The 19,563-nt window shown below is 41.0% G+C and overlaps 1 protein-coding gene across 2 annotated transcripts in view; it reads left to right on the top strand.

The window, feature by feature from the left end:
• Nucleotides 1-3,599: 3,599 nt before the first annotated feature.
• LOC138214887 (solute carrier family 45 member 4-like) overlaps nucleotides 3,600-19,563 on the top strand; it is a 59,160-nt gene continuing 43,196 nt past the window's right edge. Inside the window, exons 1-2 of one of the 2 annotated variants that reach the window (XM_069176730.1) lie at nucleotides 3,600-3,742; nucleotides 5,055-5,136. The gene's annotated coding sequence lies outside the window, so the exon portion shown is untranslated. Of the gene's footprint in view, nucleotides 3,781-5,054; nucleotides 5,137-19,563 lie in introns of both variants that reach the window. The other variant, XM_069176731.1, reaches the window with a different exon arrangement.

Here is a 19,563-nt window from a genome sequence, read left to right as displayed (position 1 = left end):
ACCTTGAGTTTGTCTTTATTTTCAGTTCTCTGTACGAGAACCCAGGTGGCTCCTAGGATTGCAAAATCAAGATTATGTATGCCAGACAAAACTATATAAATCTTTTTCTAATGCTCAGTTGAAAAATGTACCTCACAACAAAATTATTTAAATCAAACTACAAAACAGTCAACACTCTTATAATGATGTCTTGGGGAGATTTTACTTTAAGGGATTACAAGCCAATTCCAGAACTACATACTGTACGCAAAGGATTGTCTCGTGTTCAACTCCTCCCTGTTTTTGTGCAGTTCCCAAAGTTCATCAGAAGAGGGCGCTGCTTGATACCAAGAGACGTTTCAGTGGGTTTAAAGCTGCAGATGACAGTTGAAGTCCAGTTTCAGAGATTGTAGCCAACAGCATTAATATAATTAAATTTAGAATTAAATATCAATTAGTCTGCTAATTCTGTTTTTTGTTGGCGAACAAATGTTTTATCTACAAAATGTGAAAATGACCGCCATCATTTTTAAAAGCCCGGGATGGCATCTTGAAAGCTCAAACTTGAACTGTATTTGTCCAAAACCTCAAAAATATTTATATTTTGTATTCATAGGTGATTAAGAATAGCAGCAAATCCTCATAGTTAACAATATAGAACAAAAAATATGCAGTATTTGTGTTTGAAAAATCCACGCAGCTGCAGTTATTTTCATTGACTTGTCAACGACTCGATTAATGATTTTAGGTCTACGATTTAACTCTGCAGAAAACAAAAAAGCTATCTGACTGCTGGTTCCCAGCTTCGGCTGCCGGGTGAAAGACATAACAACGCTTGGACAGACTGAGTCCTGCTCAAGTGTCCTTGAGCAACACCGAATCCCTGCAGGGCTGCTGCTCTGAGCTCGACCTCCCTGTGGAGTTGACCAAAGTGTTTTCACATCAAGGCCTCACTGTAAATCCTCCCCTAGTGCTTGGAGTACTGGGCATGTGGATGTACAGTATAGTTGTGTGCAGTTGTACCCGTGCTAATGCTTGTGTGTGTCTGTGTACCGGACATTGTTTTGTAACATAAAGCCATAAGCACCTGTTAATCCCTCACCAGGCGGGTCCACTCATGCCTGAGCTGCAGTAGAAGATGGGTTGTTTTCTGTGTTCCTTTAATCCATAAACTTTGACATAGGGGAAGTGAGCACTTCATTAGAAAGAAAACACACAATTGCACTTTGTGTTGCAACTTAAAACCTGACTTGAAATCTCAGCAGTCTAGGGTTTACTGAGACGCATAAGAAGTTCCTCTTTACTTCAGTAGCGCTGCAGCAGCCACTGCAGACGTGTGTCTTTGTTCCAATTCTGACTCTTTATGGGGCCTAAAATATTAAAAAAAAGAACCCAACAAAACACAGCATGTGTTGTGCTTGTCAGCGGAGTGGCATCCATTGACCTGAAATGCGTTATGTCATTAATATATAAGACAATCGTTATTTTTCTTACTGTCAGTAAATGCCATGAAATCACAAAAAACAGCGGTACTGTTCTACTTTCTGATTCTCCAACTCTAACTTTGACTCGGAGCCTTTCTTCCGACTGAAGATGTAAATCTTTATAGCGACTGCAAATTTGGTTAAAAATGTTCTACATTTAATTTATTACTGAATAAGTAAAAGTCTAAGTTAGACTTCAGGGAAAACTTTTTTTGAATTATTTATGAAGAATGTAACACTCAAAACCTTCGCTGAGCTGCTTCATCAGAACTGTGTATATGTGCGGATTGAGTTACACAACATCATCTTTTGCCAACTGAGGCCTATCCACTTCAAACTTGTAAGATCAATGTGAACATTTTCTTATGAGTCAAGCAAAACTTTTGTTTTAAAACTGTCTCAGTGACATCCTAACAGATGCAAACTGAATAGCAGATTTGTTCTAAACTATTTTAAGACAGATTAATACACATTTTCTGCTCAACAGCACCAAAATGTGTGTGTTTATACAACACAAAACAAAGTTGCAAGGTGGTTGTCTCTTTACGTCAACTCATTATTGGTTACTTTTTTTTCAAGGGATTTGTTGACAACAAAAAAAATATATGTAATCTCCTCACTTATCTTTTCAGACATAGCAGAGATTAATGCCATTTCACCAGTGCGACTGTACATCACTTTGACATGAACAAGTTAAATCCCCGCAACACGGATTTGTCCTGCTGAAGTGTTCTTGACAAATGCATATAGATTTACTGCCGATAACAGTTGTGTTTTGACAGCGTAACAGGATCAAAGAAAAACCCCACCTGCTACGGGGTAAGACAAATGACAGCTCACATTAAATTAATCACATCAGCAGAATTGAAGGAAGTACTCGGATTCATTACTGAAGTACTAATAATGCAATGAAAAAATATTCCATTACAAGTAAAAATCCTGCACGTAAAATCCTAGTTAAGTGAAAATAAGAATTCTTTATATATTCTTTAGAAATGTAGTTAAAGTAGGTTATTTACTGTAAATAAAAGTACTGGTCTGATCCCTCTAACTGATACTTTATAACATATAAAATTAGATTATTAGTAGTGAATCATCAGTGTGTAAACAACATGTTGCTGTTGTAGCTGCTGCAGGTGGAGCTATTGTTGGAACTACCTTAAATCCAATTAAACAAACACGGACAACAGATAAACCTGAGAGGTCGTCAGGTGATTAGTGGGAGACGAAAGAAGAAAAAGCAAAGTTCAGAGGAAAATTATGATACACAATTAATCTGGATTTCTTTTTTTTCTCTAATCTTTTGATTTTTAGATTCTTGGATTTATTGAAATGAAACCATGTGAGAAGTTTAAAGGGAAAATGTCTCCCTGGTGGAGCTGTTGACAACTCGTAAACATCTGAAATATGATCCCAACAGAATTATAATCTGAATGAGAAGTTACTAACAGCTACAACTGCTGTCAAATAAACATATTTTAAGGTCCTCATTCTTAGCCCTTAATGGACCAAGTTACATTACTAACTCTGGTTAACTCTGTGCCTTAAAAAACATTGCGGACATCTGATGGCTGATGTTTCCAGCAACAGCCTAACGAAAATCCGGGTTGCAGCTTTTGTCGGTGATGTTCCAAAGATGTGGGACACTAGCTCAGAAAATACTTTTAAAAGACAGATAAAACATATTACTTTAGCCTTTAACTAGCTACTCCTGAAGCTCCCTTGCATACTGCGCCCTTAAAATGCGTTTTGCTTTATTCTGTATTTTAACTCTATTCTCTCTTATTAATGTGATGTCTGGTTTTTAATTTGATCTGTTATCACGCATTTTTATTTTAATTAAAAAAAATTACATCTGTGAAAGATTCTATACAAATAAAAATGTATTATTATATTATTATGATTATTGTATTTGAGTAAAGGTATTTGATGAAATGTAGCAGTGTAATAGCATAAAATGGATACACTCAAATAAATGAGCTCATAACAGCTGAATATTTTTTGATTGTATTCTCCTTTAAAGATTCAGCCTCCCTGCTGCTTCGTAAACCAACGCCAGGGCTCCGCCTCTTTATGCAAATCAGCCGTGACGTCGCCGGAAGCCAGTGTTACGTCTCTTCTTCCGACAGATATTCCTTTAAAGGCGTATTTAAAGCCCGGGCTTCAGTTTCAGGAGCAGCGGACAACCTATGCAACAAAAGCTGCAGCAGAGCCGAGCGACTGTCCGACCGCTCAGCGGACAAAACCACGGAAGCCAGCGGCTGACACATCCCGGAGAGGTGAGCGCAGGCCCGGGTAAAACACCAGCGACCAGAGGGCACGTATATTAAACATTTTCTTGCTGCTGTTAGTCGGCTGCGGCTGGCGGAGTACACAGCATCTCAGGTTGCTGCTGCAGAGAGAGGAGGAGGAGGAGGAGGAGGATGATGGGGAGGCATTTACATTAGTTTCTGTAGGCCTGTGTCAAAAACAAGAGGAGCAGAGAGGCTGGAGGTGCAGACAGCTGGGGAGAGGTTCAGTTGCATAATGAGGCTGCGCTCATTATAAAGTATCACCAGGATGTCTGGATGGCGTTTAAATGTAAAGTAGGTGAAGATGGTTTTCAAAACAGAACAAGTAACTGTTTGCAGTTTGGACATTGAGGAGATTTGCAGTTGAATAATCTTCCTGCATCACTTCTGTCCTTGTAAATTACCCAGGATCTACAGCAGTTTACTGTAGTGAATACCACACCGGTGGCCGTGGGAGGATCAAAACAAACGAGCCGCCGGTCGGTTTGGATTTGGAGCCGCAGGGTTTGCCAGTTACAAATAAAAAGAATATGAGAAAGGTGATGCCTATTTTTTTTTAGTGTGTTCATTATCAGAGGCTGCTGGTGTGTTTTGAAAATCATCAGTTGTATTTTTCCCATTTTGGAATATCAAAATATCAAAAATTAGATTTAGTTGAGTGAAAATATTTTATAAAGCAATTGTTCATTAAAGTTGTGTCTTAAGCAAAGAATATGTGGCTTCAGCCTCCTTTTAATTTAGTGTTTTCTGATTTCTTTGGGTCTTAAACTGTTTGTCATTCAAAACATCTCAGGCTTGGGAAAAGTTTAAGAGATTTAAACGACTAATTGATTAATCCAGAAACAATCGTCATACTGGCCCCTGTGAAATAAATGTCACTGTTAAAGCTCCTCCTTCTGCCTGAAAATGTTCTCAAGCGAGTTACCTTTGATGACAGTAACCTTTTTTTTTTTAATGTGTGTTTGATGTTAGATACATTGTGGGAGTTTACAATTTTATGCATACATTTGTACATTTATGGAAACATATCTGTCTCTAAATGCTGCTGCTCCAAATTATTGTTGCACAGGAGGAGTAATATCGGAGACTAGAGAGGATATCGGTACAGCAGCATGTTTTCTGGTTTATTGACGGCTGATGATTTATTTTTGTGTTTTTGTGCATAAGCGAGTAAGAGCGCATGTGCATATTCGGGTCCTGTATTGATTTAATGTTCTGTATGAGCTGACGTAGTGTGCGTGTCTTTACACTGTGTTGATTTGTTGGGTCTTAACTCTTCGCTGTATGTGTGTGTGTTCAGGTACGACTGCAAGGCTTAAGATTGTAGCCTGGACCAAAAGACAACGTCTCAACGACATTTATGAAGCTTTCATGGCCTTTTGGTGAGTCACACACACACACACACACACACACACACACACACACACACACGTACATACATACATACATACATACATACATACACATGCACACACGCACCACACACTGTCATCACTGCACCTTAAAGTCCTCCTTGTGTGTGTGTTCCTTTGCTTTTTGGTCACATAAATCAGCTCAAAAACATAACAAAGGTCCCAAAGAACGATGTAAATGGCCCACAGATGTTCTCCCTGTGTTGCTTCAAGTCTAACATATTTTTATTCAGCTCAAAACCACGACCAGCAACAGAACAATGCTGAATAGATGTGCAGTGCGATGCCTCGGTTGGACGTGTGTGGTCACGGTGTGGGTCGACCTGACAGCATCTGCACTGACACACATGCACACAAACGCACACAGACATCCACGCGAGGCACACTTCCTTGTTTAAAAACCTGCGTCAGGCTTTTGGTTTTTAGCTGGGATTCAGTTTAGGGTTTCACTTTGCTCGCTGAAGAGCGGCCGGTTCAGCAGAAGTGAAAGCAATAGGCTTCCTCTTGATGAAATGTTTGCTGACTGTCGACTGCTGCTGTGTCAGCATCAGGTTATTACCTACACACACACACACACACACACACACACACACACACACACACACACACACACACACACAAACCGAGCCAGACCCAAGTGATCACACGCAGACAGTCACATGAACGCTCACAATTCTTGACCACAAACATACATTTGCAAAGACGTTATGCAATATATTCTCACTGAAATATTTTTTATCAGCATCGTCCATACAAATATTTGAAGCTTTGCATGAAGAACTGGATTATTTTTCCATCAACACAATATAATACCTTAGTATTCTACCTTTCGTCACAAGTTATGAAAAAGATCATATAGTCACTTGGTACAACCTTTCAACCAAACACAAACTTGAATAGACGAGACTGAGGTTTGGAATTGAAATATGAGACTTTTGTGTGTAACGCTCACTCCATAAAATGTTGTCTCGGTGTTTAAAACTGTGGCTCAAACACACAAAAACATACACTCACCTTTTTAAAGTCAGTCAGATTATATATTCTAAACTGACTTGGGCGATGTGGCCCGACACCGTCACACTTTCTCTGAATCCAGATACGTTTGTTTAATGATTTCCACACCTCCTGAAGTAGCTTGAGAGCCATAGTAGGAGTAGAGTCAATCGCAGGATCCTCAGAAACGAGAAGATGCCCCACTACAAAGAGATTTTCAGCGCTTATCGCTGAACCTCAACACCACCCTCATTATCTTTCTTGTTGGCAACTGTCAGAGCCATCCAATAAACCCTCAATGACAAACCTACATGTTAAAGACATACATTAAGTAAATATGTAGTCACGCAAAAATGTGTCTATTTAAGTGAAAAATTGCTGGGCTACATTTTAGAAAAGTTATCCGGCATTTGGACAAAAACTCCACAAAGAGTTTGACTTTTGGTGAGTACACTCACAAACTCGCTTCAGAATATCAATACCAATCTCTATATATGTGCTAAACATGAAGCTACTCTCAGCTGCTAGTTAGCTTAGCATAGCATAACAACTGGAAATGGGGTGGAAACATCTGGCCTGGCTGAGTCCGAAGGTAAAACGCAGTCCACCAGCACCGCTACGAAAGCAAATATTGTGAATTCTTTCGAGAAAGAATGTAAAGCTTTGATGTGAGTATTGTTTTTTCAGGCATCCTTGGGACGGTACAATACGACCAATCAAGCGCCACAGTTTATAGTCCCGTGAGACGTGATTTTAAGCTCAAAATGTTGACTGCAACAGTCATAAAAGTAGAAGTATGCCGTTCGCCTTGCAAAGAAATCGGCTGGAAATGTGCTCTTGCGTGCAATTTGATGTTTTTTTGCAGAAAGTCAAAGTGATTTGAAATGAAACGCAGCTCTTAGTTTAAAGTGACAGTCGCTGCCTAACATTCTGTTTTCCTCTCTCTCTCTCTCTCCTCATCTTTGCCTCACTGCGTCCGCTACACACTCGCACAGAAACAAACACGCACTCAACACACGTAAACGGCCGATCTGCCTTTTGTATCCCGAGCCCCGATCCCGTGTGTCGATAACCCACTTCCTCCTGGTGTGAGGTTTTTGTACACAAACCTGAGAGGTGAAGGGAAAGAAAGGGCCGAGCGAGGATGTTTTCCCACCTACTGTATGATCAGAGCGCGAGACTGTGTGTTTACGCGCGTGTGTTTGGCGTCTCACTTACATCCACGCCTTCAATAGCCCGCTTTATCTCCACCAGATCTTGCACGCACGCACGCGCGCGCGCACACACACACACGCACACTAACACTCGTTGCAGCTATAAATGCCGTTGTGTTGTTTGGAGTAACAGTACTCAGCAGCTGAGAGGGAAAAAGACGACCGTCTTCTGGTCTGTTTTTCAAACATTTCTGGACCCAACAGGAACATTTTAATGTGATTCGTGTGAAATCTGGTGGGATGTTTGCTTTCTTGGTGGGTATAAAAATTGCTCTCCTTCCAAATTTGGGCTTTCTTTAGTTGCTTTCTCTTGACCCTCCTCTTCAGACTACAGAGATCAGGAGAAAGTAACTAACATTTAATGTCCAAGAACAAGACGGAGTTCGTGTTGTCATGTTTTGATGTGCTGGCAGGCTCGTAGATCTGTCGATGGAGGGACTCTGCAGGATGGCGGGTCTGTTTGTTTCTGAATGTCAGAGTTGTGTGCGTGTGTGGAGACTATCAGCAACGCTGCATGGATGGCTGGTTGGTTTTCTAGTGGTGGAGGAGTGTTATCAAAGTCAATATCAGATGGCTGTACTGTATTTAGCCCCGGCTTTGAGTTAGAGGACACATAACACAGATCCAGTCTGTGGCTAGAGAGATTGTCATGATACACAATGTCTTCTAAAAACAGAGACTTTCTATTTGGTTTGCTTTTACTCCAGTCAGCTCTCCTCCTCTCTGTCTTTTTGCTGACTCGGTTCTTATTTTTGTTTATCTTTATTTGTGTCCATTTTTACAGATCTTAGCTCCTAGCAGCCCTTCCAATTCTAATGTTGTCCCAGGTGTTTTATATTATGCACTGTATGCTTTTTGTTCTATTTATTCATCCCTTTCAGTCAGGAGAAAGCCATGGGGGCTCTGATACCTTTCAGTTTTGTTGTCACCAGTGACTTTTGGAAACAGTTTAGAGGTTAGATTGAAAATACAAAAAAACAACAGTGGCACCACAAGGTGTATTTAGTATGTTTTCAGGAACTTTTAATCCTTTCACATAGATCTTCCTCAGCAGTTGAAAGTTGTCATTGTTGTAAACTGCTGAAAAATGAACTTTCAGTCTCAAATGAGATCAGATACAATGAAACGTGAACATCTGCAGTTCCACGACAACTGGGAAATTGACATCTGCTGATGACAATCATGTGATAAGATAGAAGGCTCCTGTACAGCTGATAAATGGACCTTATGGTGAGACTGTTTTGTTAACAGTTTCAAGGCATTTCAACGCTGACGTCAAAGCTGTATGGGAACATGAAAATCATCAGTCACAGTAAGAAAGAGTAAACTGGTAGTGTTAAAAGAGGCTCACAATGTGTTTTTACCACTTTGACCAATATTGCATCACGTTGCCGACCTCTTCTGTCAAATACAAATCAGTTGGTCTTCCACTGGCGTCTTTTTATTTCTCCCGTCTTGTCTATCACTGTTAAACTTGCTGTTAAAGGTCACCTGTGCTCACAGAGCAAACAACAGGCCTATAACAGAGGTTTTCACCTTCTTGTAGCTGTTGTATTCAGAGCAGAACAATGAGCTGGCTTTGGACTCGGTGTTTTGCAGCTGCATTTTGTGGTGTTAAATCCTGTTTATAAATCTGGTCATAGTCATGTGTGAGGAATGACGTTCTCCACGGTCAGCGAAGCCAGCACCAGCGTGAACCAAATCTTAACGTCTCACAATAGAGCACAAACCGGAAGTCCTAATTGGGCCACTTATTCATTTTCCCACCAATTAGGAGATCTGGATTATCTTGGTTGGATTCTAAGATTATCATGAAAACCGTTAGTGATGTTAGAGAAGGCTGTTTTTAACTACAAAATGTACCAAAGGTTCTGGTAAGGGTCACATTTTTCCTTCGGGGCAGGCCAAGTCTGAACTCTGAGAGCATGAATAGCTTGAGCAAATCTGGCCTCATCACCACACTTGGAGTTGTTTGGGCTCTGCTGCCGAATATTAACTTTAATCCTCCATCAGTGAACTGCTGTGAAACATCTGAACTCGGAATTAAAGTTTCTCTCTCCAAAGTTTTCCAAAGTCATTTTGCCTGCTTTTTTTGGGCGGTGTTATCCAATTATTCTCCCCATCTTCACTGACTCATCCCCAGCAGAAAATGTCCGTGGACTGAATGATGCCCACTTTACAATTCAATCACCAGAACGCCGACTGGATGCCAGAAATGACTGGCAGCAAGTTTGTTTTGTTTGGTGCATCTCAGCTGCCTTTAGGTTTTTGTGGGTGAAGCTCACACCACTCAAAGCTCTCATGCACTTATCTCTCTACTGTTTGCTGTGTCACAGTAAACTTTACCTTTAACTGTTGGAGTATGGTATACAGGGAGTTGATGTGAATTTGTTTGCTTCAGCATGCCATATAACTGCACTTTATCTTGTCCTTGATGTGAAGGGAGAAGAGTTCTTTAATTTGTGCATTGGATATATTTAGTTTTGATGTTTGTTTGTTTTTTTTACAAATGGTTTAAAAAAACGTTCCATATGAATAAAATCCATATATTCAAGTACTGTATATATAATTTTAGATCATGAATTATGGGAAATCAAAAGAATAGAAGGAATATTTGATGTGTAAAGTAACAGAAAAATGTCTATCACTGTTCTCCAGAGTCTAAGATAATTGCTCGTTTTGTCGTACACACTTTTCAAATTCTCCAGATACTCTTGTTTACTATCACAGAAAGCTAAGAAAGTAAATGTCCCAGCCCAATCTTGTTAACGTATTTAACTCATCGAACGTATGCAAAGTGACTTGCGTGATGAAAATAAACAAACATATCCGCTCTGCTTCTACCAATCGGCTTGTCGCTCCCTCACTGTGAGCTAAACACTCTACAAAATCATGACTGTTTGCTGTCCTGCCTCCTAAATGGTGGAATGAGCTCCCCAACGACATCAAGACAGCAGAAAATCTGTACATCTTCCACCGCAAACTAAAAACACACCTCTTCAGACTTTACCTTGAACAGTAGAACTTTAATAGCGCTTAAAATGGCACTTACTGATAGCACTTTGTAGTTTGGCTTTCTTGAAGAAATTGTATTTTCTTGATTCTTGTTGTTCTGGGTTTTGTACCCTCATGGTTGAAATGCACTTATTGTAAGTCGCTTTGGATAAAAGCATCAGCTAAATGAAATGTAATGTAACATTTAGCCTACACAACATGCATAAAGTACCTCATGTGGTGTACAAATGTTACTCGTTAAAACTACGTATTTGAACCCAAACCATGATCTTTTGCTTGCACTAACCAAGTTGTTTTGGTGCTTAAACCGAAAGCACTTTGTGCATCTGAGACACCAGCGGACTGCAATAAAACGGTGGTATTTAACCCTCTAGGATGAGAACGAGTTGACTATCCATATGTAGTCAGTGAATATTTTCACTTTCAGTGATTATGAAAACAGTGGACTACAGTAATCCCTTCAGCTGTGAATGTGAACAGAATATCTACAGGCTGCAGCGTCTGCACACAGAGACCTAGTCAGGTATCCCGGGTGAGTGAGGAGAGAAGATAACTGGCTGCGTGCCAGTAATGTCATTAACACTTTTAGTAATGCTGCACTCAAAGTAATGGACACACACACAGACACTCGCTCACTTTTGAGCTGATTTGCCTCCAACAGAAGAGAGAGCGTTTCATATGGGATCCTTCTGTACCCTTTTTACATAAAAAGTTGATTTATAACGCAAACGAACAGACTTTGAAACATTCCACAAATTGATACTGGTTAGACAAGTATTGCTCCAGTTCTGCGGCGTTGGTGTGCTTTTTGTCCAAAGAGCTATTTCGAAGCACTCTTTGATGGTCTGTCTAAATTTGTGTTTTATTGTGGCCTCCCAAAACTCATGTTACTTTAAAGCACTTTGGATTTAATGCTCCACCGATTGGTTTCATTATGTCTGTGGGTTTTGTAATTTGTCATTTGATATTGTCCATAAACATGTATTTGCTAGATATTTATGAGATTGCTCTCAGTTAAAGTTCTTTGAGTCTTGTTTGGTGACTAATTGCAGCCTAAATGGGTCCAGATTTGATGGTAACAACATGTTGTGCATGCTACAAACATTCCTCACTAATGATGCTGCGGACCGTCAATCAGGGCAGTTGGTGACCTGCCACGTCACATTTGTTTTGGCACTCATCAGGTTTGACTTGTGTTGCGACGACACTAGCTAATAACTGAGAATGACATAAAATTCACTACACAGTATGTACATCACCGTGGTTTATCCGTGGTGGCTGGAACTGTGGGTGGTAAGATGGTAATATACACACTAGTGAACATGGTATGGCTACAGAAGTCAGAAAAACGTCAAGAAAAATCTCTCTAAGTCTTCACTCATCATAACAACTTCACCTCTTTTAATTGCAAACGTCACAGAGAGCAGTGCTGCGCCAAAAAGTTCATCAAAATGCTGCTGCTCTTGTTGCACATGGTTGTTTTGTTTTTGGAGGATTACTTTGCTGTTGACAGCTCAAATTGTGTGTGCATGGATGCCGGCCAAGCAGTTTGGTACTGTTAATTTTACCAGTTGTTATCAGCATCCAGCATGTGCGCGTGTGCTTGTCAGCTCTGCAGTGGAATATTCCATTAGATGTGTGGGTGGGGTCGCAATGTACCATCTTGAGGTCTGGTGCGATCCTGAACAAGTCTGTGCAGGCACTTATCATTCGTTTGGCTCCTCGTAATACCTGCTGGCGATAAATAACAATAATGTGGGTTACGAGACAAAAACACCATTTGTTATTTGGGACATGCGTGTTTAGCTGCTTTCTCGTGGCTGATGTGGCGGGCCGAGTGGCGTTATGCGTGTTCTGGCTGAGTTTTAAACCTGGACTTGGAGGCAGCTTTAGGGTTGTTTTGTTGTTCAAATGTCAATGAGAGGCAAACCTGTTGAGTGTGACAGGCAGTGTTTGGTCACATCGATGGCAAAAGAGAAGAAACACACTCCCACAAACAAGAGATATATATATAATCTAGCTCTGTATCAACTGTTTGCACACTATTTTTCTCCTAGTATTTTTTTCTACCTCCTGTTTGGCTTGCTGCTCCCTTGTGGATAAAAGCCTCAGGAGGCTATAAGGGGGAGCACACACACACACACACACACACACACACACACACACACACACACACACACACACACACACACGTACACAAATCCACTAATGCACACACAGAGTCTGTCTAAAAGGAGGGGGGGGGGCAGGCCCCCTGGCTCAGAAAGACAGGATGCAGGTGGGGGTTGCAGTAATGTGATGTCGGGTAGGGGGTACTGTAGTCAGAAGGGGCACAGATGGGGTATGAGGTGTGTGTGTGGTTGTGTGTGGTTGTGTGCTCAGGGTGACACAGGAGTAGTGTGTCTCTGGGCCAGAAGTAGGCCAAGGCAAAACCTCAGTGCATCCAGCTTCAGACAATCAGACGTGCAGCACTTAACACAGCTTTTTACAAGAGAGGTGTTTTATAATCATTTGTTAATGTGCTAGCTGAATAAAAGTGTATTAGGTCAGCAGATTACGTAAAAATGTGTCTAAATTTATGAGACACTAGAGACGACGTTGACAAGTCCTGTCTAGACAGATTCAGACCAACAGGCCTTGCAGATTAAAATCACAGTATGCGTGTGTGTGTGCGGCATCAGTCTGCTGTTCCAAACTGATAATACTGTATAACAAATTATCGATATCGTAGTGTTTTTATAAAGCTCCAGGGACCCTTTGCATGTCTGAAAAGAGACTTTGTGCTGCTTTAGCATGGTGTCAGCCTGAAACCTGCAGTATCTGGTGAGAATAAAACGGTGTGAGGGAATTGGAAAATGGACTGAAGGTCAGTGATGTTTTCTTTTGAAAACAAAATTGGAAAGCTACCTGGCAGTCTTGCACTACCTGCTACCGGTGTGGGCTGATTGCAGTGTGTATGTGGGCCAGTCAGTGTGCTAACTACCCAGCCTATAAGCTGGCTGGGCTAAAAATAAACATTGGGATGACCAGGCTATTACTGGCTGCTAAGCTAGCTGACACAACACACGGCACCGTCTCTCCTCCCGTCTCACTTTTGAAATGTTATGTTAACATTGACATGCACATGTGTTGGACCTGAGCTCCACTTTAGGGACAGAAAGTCTTGTGTTTTAGGGTTTGGAGAGGATTTTTAATCCTTTTGAAGAGAAACTTTAAGGCTGGTGTTTCAAGTCAATTAGAAAAATAAATAAATATATATGCATAAACTACAGTGACATCTTTTGTTTTAGGCCAGTTGTTATACCTCAAAATTCCCGGGATGCTATATTCACAGGGTCCTCTGTTCCCAAGGTCATACGTTCCCCGGCTCCGATGTTCCCCAGCTCTATAGCACGTTATGGAAACCTGAAAAAGATGTTCTCCACCTCTGTATTCGCTGAATATGACATGGGCTATTGTGGGTTATGGTTGACTTGGGGAACATGTACTGTAGGACCCTGTGAACACAGATACGCTCCTGTAGAAGTGAGCTTTGCCAATGCTGCAGTCACACAATTCAACTTTTGTCAACACTTAAAATCAGATGCAAAGATTGTATGAGACAAATTTAGAGGAAGTCATATCAACAGTGGCAGCTTTTCAGCCAGTTGCCATTGGTTTGTTTACTGTTTTAACCAAATGAAAACTGGTTGGCTCACACGAAGGGTTTTCACACTCATTATTATGGTCTGAAGTGAATGCGGCCTAATTGCTTATTAGTTTAATCGGAGTTGTGGAGATAGATAATGGGTATTTATTTTCCCACACTAAACGAATACACCTTCAGTTTTAAATAATTGGGTGGATCTTTTTTATGCGAATTAACTTTTGGCTTATCTACTTTCTAAAAACACTTAAACTTGTAAACAGCACATACAATATGATAACGTACAGCAGGAATTTGAATATTTTCTGTTTCGACCATGTTAATTTTTCTCTTGTGACAGAGGATTTAGACACATTTTTTTTTATATTTGGATGATTTGGATGATTCTCTTGGCTCTGTCCATTAGTGAACGGATGATAGGAGTGTATTCAGGTGGGCTTAAATCTTCATAATCGTATATTTTCAATTCATTTGGATAGAAACTCTAGTACATATTTGTTGTGTTACAACAAAGTAGCAAATCTAATCTGCTTGTCCTACACAAAGAAGTGCAGTGACCATGTTGCATTTGATAATTTGTTGGATAAGTTGCCAGAGCAGTGCTCTACATGGATACGTCAATGCCTCTGCAGTCTAAGAAATTAGGTCACTCCAGCTCGATTTGTGTTGAAGTCACTCATTTAACTTGATCAACCTGCCGCAGTAGAGAGACGGGAAGATTGACCTTGACTGAACTCGGACTATGAAACAGTGTTGGTATTTGTGTCCTCCTGTCATTTCATTGTGATGACGGCCTGGAGGTTAAAGTGAGAAGACATTTAGCCTCTATTTTGAGAGAAACAGCTGTGTGGTTCAGGTGAGGCTGAGATTGGAGATTAATTTAGAGCTGCTGGGACGTCAGGGAGGATAAACCCGAAGTCAGTAGGAGGCTCTCATAAGTGTCTTAATATGCATGCGTGTGTTAGAGTGCACGTATGAGAACAGCACTTATATTACGTCATATTCCCAACACCCAGTATAGTGATATAAGCGATGTGTTATGAGTAGAGGATTTGTCATTGACGCAAGTGCACGTTGATACACATGTGCCCCCCCTGCACTCTCTGCACTGCAGCAGTACTGCACCATAATGCACACATCTAGTCTCTGTTTACCTCTCTCACTCTCTCGCTCCGTTTTACTCTCTTATCCCTGCCATCTGCTTCCCAAAAGCTGGGAATATGGTCATATTTCATCCACTGCATGGGAAGTGTTTGTGTGCATGCTTTGCAAAGTAGACGTGTTTCTCTTTTGTGAGGCATGGATATCTCGGACTGACTTTTGTAGGCCAGGTGTGTGTGTGTGTGTGCGTGTGTGTGTGCGCGCGTGTGTATGTGTGCGCGTGCGTGCGTGTGCATGCGTGTAAGGGAGAGGAGAAGAGTAAATGACTAAAGACTGAAGAGTCTCTGTACTCCAGTCACAGTATCTTGGTAAAAGACAGAAGAAGACTCAGAGAGACACAGAAGGCTACACATCTGCCAGTGACATTTAGTTGCATTTACACACACACACACACACACACACACACACACACACACACACACACACACACACACACACACACACACACACACACACACACACAGGCAAGCGTAAAAGCGTAAAACCACATACCCTGCATGCCAACAGAGGTGTTTTTGTGAAAATCTTCTGTGTTGGCAACATTTGACCTGAGCCCACTTTCATCTCTACTTTAAGTCTCTGACACATTTTTTGTTTGTAAAAAGTATTTTTTAAATGTTTTATTTTTTGTATTCCTTTGCATAGATCTGTCAAAAATAACTGTGAAAGACTATGGATATATTATAGAATACTGTAAGATACATTTATTAGAGAAAAAAAACTAGAAAGAAAAATCTACATGTAAAATAAATTGCGTTACTGTCGTTTTTTTTCTGCTCATACAGTGTATAAAATACACAAGCATAAAGGAAGATTTGAGTTCACCATTCAGCAAAAAATAATAAAATGAAAATGCTGTATGTGAAGATATATTTAGACACCTACACGTTCCCAAACATGTATCCGGTATATTTAAAGTAAATAAATAAAAAGAGAAGTGGGAATGTCAGTATTAATTGCACTGAATAGAAACGCGCATGCAAATCCTAACGTCAGTATATGCTTACATGCACCAGTACCTTGTAATTTCACCAGGGGCAGATTAAACTGAAATGAACTGTGCTCTTGGTTGGCTTGATGCTGGACTCTGGTGTCGGTGGCAGAGTGTCAATCTTGGACAATGACAGTCAGCCACTGCACAGCACCATAATGAAGCCCAGGAGTATGTTCAGAGGCAGCTTGCTGTCACGGAGCTGCTCAATGGACAGACTCAGGAGATCCTTTGTCCCACGAGCCATTAGGCTCTTCAACTCTTCCTAGCGGGGGTGGGGGGAAGCTGAGTGCTGAGCCCGATGTTCTGCTCTTTGTTTTTGCTGTCTCACTGGATATGTTAGCCCTGACGATTATGAACTTCAAAGGCTGTATTTTAACTATCCTTAACTATATCTTGGTGCATTTCGGTGGTGTCCACTCAGTATCTACCCTTTCTAGTTTAACGATGGGCTATAGGCACACAAACTAGGGCGCATTGTTCAAAGGGGTGGTACTTTGCCTCTTAATTAGTCTGTGTTTTTGCGCGTAGCATGAAACAAACCAATCAGAGTGACATCTTCCGTTCCCTTCAAGAGCCAAGTGCGTTTACACAGTCGCAGATTGCTATAATACGTTGGATTTGCCAAGTAGAAAGAAAGAATGATTCACTGGAGAGGAAAAACAGATCTGCTCATGCACAGATTGAGCAGATTCATGTCCACAAAGATAATATTTCACAATGTAATCTTTTTAGTTTTAAACTTTTGCATGTTTTTGTCCTGCGGCACATTCCTGTGTGTGCAACAAGCGGAATGTACCCGCGTTGTGCACCTGCGTTGTGTACCTGCGTTGTGTACCTGCGCTGCGCAACTTAACGTAAGACCAGGTTTTTGTTGACCAGTCGCGTAATCACTTTCCGCTGCCTAAAGATAGCATTGCACCAACAAACATCATTTTAAATCGAACACCCCCATAATCGCTCAGATGGTTGCAATTGCATTTAATATTTAAACAACTTGGGCGCTGAACCATGTCGGTCTAAAACTGGCAAAGGCACGCGTGTTGCGTTTGGTGCCGTTTTTCGCCGGGTGCAGAAAAAAAGCCAACGTCCAATCATCTTGTAGTTTTTAGTCTCCAGTGTCTTAATGTACAGTATAGTTTAGTTGCCCTATACAGGCTAATTTTGATTCTGTGTGTATTGTTTAAATTGTTATCTAACTTTGTGTCGTGTTAAAACTACTCCACGCCTTAACTTGCTTCGAGATCTGTAAGGGGTCTGTCTTGTCTTGTCTGTCTGTCTGTCTGTCTTGATCATTAATACAGTGCTGAACAAAAGGACAGGTCCTCCGGGTCCATCTTTGTCTGAAAAGCTGTCGTCTTGCGTCTCTCCCACAGTAACAAAATACTCGTCTCTTTATTTGTATTTACTGCCTGCTCTTCTTTCTCACGCAAACTCAAGTGCACACAAACGTCCACAGGCTCCTGCCGTATGTGAACTCGATCCTGAGGTCCGTAGTCTTGTAATCTATATCCAGCTCTATATGTTGTACGCAGTGTGTTCACGTGAAATTCATGTCTGCACGCAACCTGATGGAATGGTGATGGGTTTTTAGGAGTCAGAACACATGTAGATCAATTAATATTAACAGATGCGTATATTTCAAACAAGCATTGGCAGTTGGGCTGCACCTTTTTCATTAATGAATATATCCAGATGAATCATTTGGTCTATTAAATGTTAGATAATAATGAAAAATGCTCCTATTGTATCCCAGAGACTCAAGGCGCTGCCCGCAGAATGCTTATTTTGTCTGATTAACAGTCCAGAACACAAATGTAATTAATCTAAAGTGATATAAACCAGGAACAAAAGCACAAAATCTTTTTTCAGAAGCTGAAAATAGCAAATGTTTGAAATTTGACTTGGACTGATGATCAAAAGTTATTGATTAATTGAGTGTTTTCTGATCTGATGTAAAGCTAAACACAAAATCTTCTTGCTGGCTTGTTCTGTAGCTTTTCACTGCATCCCATGCTCTTCTTTAGTGGACTGAGTTTGCTAACTTGCTATAAAACTGTAGATGTTCCGGTCTAAATGTCTATGTGTGGAGATCGGACGCTATAATTTGATCCTCAGATGTGATAGGGTGGAAACCTCCTGTGAACCTTCAGACGAAGTATAAAACCGGTTTAACTGTCCAACCTGCTGAACTAACGTCATCCGTTTGCAACTGAGCAGCAGCCCGCAAATGACGAATGCTGATTTCAAACATGACATTCTTGACTATACAGCCAGTCTTTTGTTTTTGTTTCAGTAAGTTACCTTCGTTACAGCTAATTTCACTTCATGCCAGCATTCCTTACAAGCGAGTTAATTAAGAACACCATTAAGAAAAAATTATACCAAAACTCAGAACTCACTTGTTAGACTGGTTTCACAGAAGTTCTAACAGAAGAAAATAGAAATGAGACTGCAAAATCGAACGATTTGCAGTGTTTTTTTTAAGGTTAAATAGGAGTTCATTTGGGGCTTGTTTTCCTTGATCAGCTGGAACGTCGAGCCGCAGGCTTCAGCCCTCGCTGCTCCCCACCTCCACCCTGTTGCCAAAATTAGATTTTCTTGGCTTTACATAACTGATAAGACATCCATGCTTTTTTCATGGTTGTAGTGTCGACCTGCTCTGCAGAAATGAGTCACGTCCCCTGTAAGGTAGCCAATGGGTTGCGCAGGAGCACCAAGAACATGCTAAATATTTAACAATTCAAGTCGCTACTTAGTTGTGACTCTGGCACTATATGTCCCATATATAATCTCATGTTTCCTGGGACAGAAAGAGTTAGTGCTAAAAAAGAAAACGAAGAAGAAGCAGGGAAATGGAGAAGGTGAATGAAGTGAGAAAGACATAGCTTGTCCTGATTTCATGTCAGTGTCGCAGGTAATCTCGTCTGTGTCACAAGAATAAACACTCACTAAAATAGACCTGGGTTATGTGTGTTTAGGGTGTGTACTTGCAGAATCAGAAAGCCTCTGTGAGTGTGTGTGTGTTTGTGCGTTGATCTGTGAGACACAGGAGACGACAGACTCTTAATTTGTCCGTGACCTTGAACTTCACAGGCATCTCCTTTCCTTCCCTCCCGCTCTTGTTTTCGTCTCTTCTGCTCTCCCTCTCTTTCATTCTCTTTGTCTGAGGACAGAAGCGTTTGTTTTAATTTTTTACTGTTTCCTATCTCTTCCTTCTTCCATTCTGTCTCCCTCCTCTTCGCCTCCGTGTTTGCGTTCTTTTGTCTTCCTTTTTACCCCCTTGCCTCTTTCCCACCTTCCCTTCCTACGCCGTCACCCCCTCTGCTCTCACGTGAGACAGTATTTTGTTAACGTCGGCTCAGAAAAGCTGAGGT

Source organism: Embiotoca jacksoni, unplaced genomic scaffold (assembly GCF_022577435.1).
Source record: "Embiotoca jacksoni isolate LCO1_2020_lvr unplaced genomic scaffold, fEmbJac1.0.p SCAF_7, whole genome shotgun sequence".
NCBI lineage: Eukaryota > Metazoa > Chordata > Actinopteri > Embiotocidae > Embiotoca > Embiotoca jacksoni.
This window is presented reverse-complemented; position numbering and strand designations above follow the sequence as displayed.